Below are 4,352 nucleotides of genomic sequence, written 5' to 3'. Positions count from 1 at the left end.
TTGATACACGCCGAGCGGCCGAGAGAACATATTTCGGTCGCTTGAGTGAAGCTACAAAAGCGAAGGCAGGTTCTCTCTCGCTCTCAGCGCGCCGACAAGGCCAAACAATGAGAACGAGTGCGAATAGGTCGACGATATAGTCGGCACGCTTCTAACTACGAAGTCACACGGACACGGGCTCGCGTTTGTGTTGCAATCGGTTGTGCCAGCCCGCCGCCTGATGGCGTTAGTCTCGATGTCGTAAACCGTCACTGATCTGGCATCCCTGCTCGTGCCCGAGGATTGGAGACATTCACTTGTAATTCTTATTCCGAAACCCTCTGGGAACGGCGTCAGACCAATTTCTCTACTTTCATGCCTTCTCAAAATCATGGAGAAAATTTTATACAACAGATTAAAATGGTTCGTCGAATCCTATCTGATTATTCCTAGGTTTCAATTTGGCTTTCGCCCATCTAGATCCTGTACTGACAACTTGATCACCTTCTCGAACTACATACACGCCTCCAACATTTCGGGCAAATTCACAGCAGCTATCTTCATCGACATAGTCGGCGCATTCGATAATGTCCTCCCTTCGATCCTCATTAACTCCCTCAGAGAACTCGGCGTTCCTGCCAAGATGTGCTATTTCATTCAGAATTTAATTAGGGAAAGAAACCTTCTCTTTGTTAGAAATGGCAAGCTCGGTGATCCTCTCACCACACACAAGGGCACCCCCCAAGGCTCAATACTCAGTCCGATTTTATTTAACCTATATCTTCTCGACATAGGGTCATCCATAAGCAATGAAGTTAACATCTTAATGTACGCGGACGACTTAGTTATTTTCACCTCTGATTCTAACCTCACTACAGCTGTCGACAAAGTTCAAGACTCCATTAATTCACTATCCTCTTATCTACAGAATAAAGGTTTGAACATTTCACCAACGAAATCGCAATGTATGATTTTCTCTAACAAAAGATCACTCATTAAATTCCAGCCACCTAGGGTCAACGGACGCGACATTCCGGTTGTGGAAAAATGCAGGTTTCTAGGAGTCTGATTCGACAAAAACATGACTGGCAAAGCGCACCTGAAATACATTACAGAAAAGGGTAGAAAAGTGGTCAATATCATTGCCTCTCTTTCCGGGGTTTGGTGGGGCTCCAATCCGCAGGCCTTTCTCTCCATTTATCGCGCTGTCTTCAGAGGCTCCATCGAATACGGGTCCCAAGTCTTCCAATTTAACAAAAATAAATGCATCTTCAAGTGTCTTGAACGCCTGCAATGGAGATCTATTCGCATCGCCCTGGGCTATCGTCTTTCTACCCCTGTAAACGTCATGATGGCGGAGGCTCACGAGGCCCCGTTGAGAATCAGGTTCAGCTGTCTTGCAACCAAATACTTGATTAAGAACTATTCTAAGAGCGACATCCTACCCATTGAGAGTCTAGAATACTTAGAGACTATCACACATAACTCGCGCACAAGAATCACTGCTTGTCAAAACATACCCATATTTAAAAAAAAAATCCTCTCCAAACACATGAAAAAGAAGATCAAAAGATCCAAGTTCCTTCCTCCTTACCTGTATCCATACAAGATCACTACTACGACCATGAGTTACTCCGAAGCTGTGACGGGAATAAACGAACAAACCTCTCTAGAATACATACATGCTCAATTCCAAGAATTTGTATCACCTCTCATTCAAGAGGGCTATGCTTGCTTTTACACGGACGGCTCCAAGTTTACGCAAGAAGGTTTCATGGGAGCAGGCATCTTTTCACCCACACATCATCTAGAAGTAACACACCGCCAACCAGCCAAGGCGTCCATATTCACGGCGGAAGCCTGGGCAATTTTAGTGGCACTAAAATTTATTCTAGATTATGAATCTCCTAAAGCGATCATCCTCACAGACTCGAAAAGTGTTTTGGAAGCTGTATTATCCTCACGACTGGACTTCGGCAATTATCTGATTTATGCCATAAAAAATCAAATTCGTCTAATCTCCGAAGCAAACCTCCAAGTTGAACTTGCATGGATCCCATCGCACAAAGGAATTGCAGGAAACGAAACCGCAGACAAGCTCGCCAGATATGGCGCAGAAAAGGGAGATAAAATAGATCTGGAGATCCCATTCCCTGACTTATTTTCAGAAGCCAACAACACCGCCTCAGAACAATACAACGCGTACCTCAACCAGGAATTCTTACACAAAGGTCTACACTATGACCGACTATTTTGCTCTCATTTGGCTAAGGTATGGTTTAGCACACTCCCTCTTAAAAGGGAGGAAATTGTATTAATTAATCGTATACGGTCCAATCACACTACAATCTCAACTATAGCTTGCACAGAAAGAACATAGTGACCTCTAAAGCATGCCCCTGTGGGGATCCAAAACAAGACATAAACCATGTCATCTACCACTGTCCTATTACGCTACCCAAAGCACATCAGCTCATTTCATACTGTAATTTTGTATCCTCTAAATTATCCTACCCGCTAAATGACATTTTTCCTCTGCTTAAGAAACCATCTCCGAAACTTGCTCGATTACTCCTTTCTTTTATTAAATCCAATGACCTAACAATCTAACTGTCTACCCGCCCTTAACAATCCTGATCGGGCTCGGCCTCGCGCATCACTAGTTATTCGAATCAAATCTCCCTCTCGCCGTATCGACGCTGCACGCGCTCGGGGCCATATACTTCAAGAAGAGAAGAATAGCATGCGCCCGACATCCGACACGCGACGTATTGTAGAACAGGCCTTTTAACAAAGAAGAAGAAGAATGAGCGGGACATTACGTTACACAAGTTAAACGAGGAATCAGATTTTGATTTATAATAAAATGGAGAATATTCCACTTGTTTTTCAATTTAACATAGAGACCTACGTACCCATAATAAATGCTAATAATAACTATCCTGTTAAAGCAGGCAAAGGATATATATTTTTATACAACAAGATAGATAAGTATCACATTTATTTATAGTCACATTTATTTATTTATTTACATATATCATGTATGCTATGATAATTAAATTTTGTGCTATTATTTAATATTATCTTTTATCGAATTATGTATACAGGAAATAAATTTATCAAAGTTCCTGATGTAATTAAGGTTAGGAATGCATATAACCTCGATATAAATCGTTGCACATCCTTCTGTGAATGAGTTACATAACTGAATCATATAATGTTGTTTATTATACTATTATTTGCGATGAAAAGCGATTACCAGTGCAAGCTGACAAACATTTGTTACTGGTTGAAAAGACTTGTAAGTGTATATTATACTTTTATGCATAGTTTTGTTCAATGATGAAGAATATATTGTAGTATTTTTTATTTCTGAATCCTATTTTTACTTTTTACAGCAGGAAAAACTTTTAAACTTGTGGATTCCTCGAATGTTCGCAAAATATATAATCTGCAGCATTCTTCTTTTAAAAATATAAAGAATCAGGTGCAATCTGCTGCATTCATTAAAGAGTTGCATCAGCATTCATCAATTATGATAAATCAGGCAGAATATTTCACTTTGCTTAATAAACCGCTACAGGAATTTACGAAATTTATAGTCATGAAATCATACTCCATCAATCCTCCAGCACTTGCTTCTAATCGAAAGCTGACAAATACTTCTGAATGTGAAATTTTCTCAGATTCAGAAGAAAAACCACCACAAAAAAAGAGCCAAAACTCAAAGCAGATTGATGCATGGACAGAAAATTTTCGCAAAGATGCTAATGCCAGAGAAGATGCATAACGAAAACGTCATGACGAAATGTTGGCTTTACAAAAAGAACAAATAAAAACACAAAATGATCTCTTGTTAAAAATATTGGAGAAGTTATCTTAAACAGTTTTTTTTTAACATAAAGTAATACACTTTACTAAATGTAAAGTAGTCACACTTAACTTCCCTTTTTAAAATGTAATACTCTTTATATATTATACTTTATATGTACGGATTTACATGGTATGCAACATCTGTGATATCATTTCTTACTCACTTTCATTTTGTAAAGATTTATCTTTTTGTTAATTATATTTTTAATTTTTATTAATTTTATTAATTTTACGAATAAAATTTAGAATTAAGATGTTATTTTGCCTATTACTAAAAGTTTTGGTTACTATAAAAAATATTATATATATGCATACAAAGACAGGAAATATATTTTTTTTTTATAAATAAAAGACTGACTCTTAAATATATTTTTCTTAAGGTGATGCTAAAGCCTCCTGTTTTACCCACATTTCCATTCAGTGAAAAATCTCTGTATTGGATGTACGGATTGCAAAAGTATTATTGCTTAAATTAAAGTACGCACAAACAGGACCTCAGC

This window comes from Trachymyrmex cornetzi, unplaced genomic scaffold, assembly GCF_001594075.2.
Source record: "Trachymyrmex cornetzi isolate Tcor2-1 unplaced genomic scaffold, Tcor1.1 scaffold718, whole genome shotgun sequence".
NCBI lineage: Eukaryota > Metazoa > Arthropoda > Insecta > Hymenoptera > Formicidae > Trachymyrmex > Trachymyrmex cornetzi.
Note: the sequence above shows the minus strand (reverse complement) of the source record.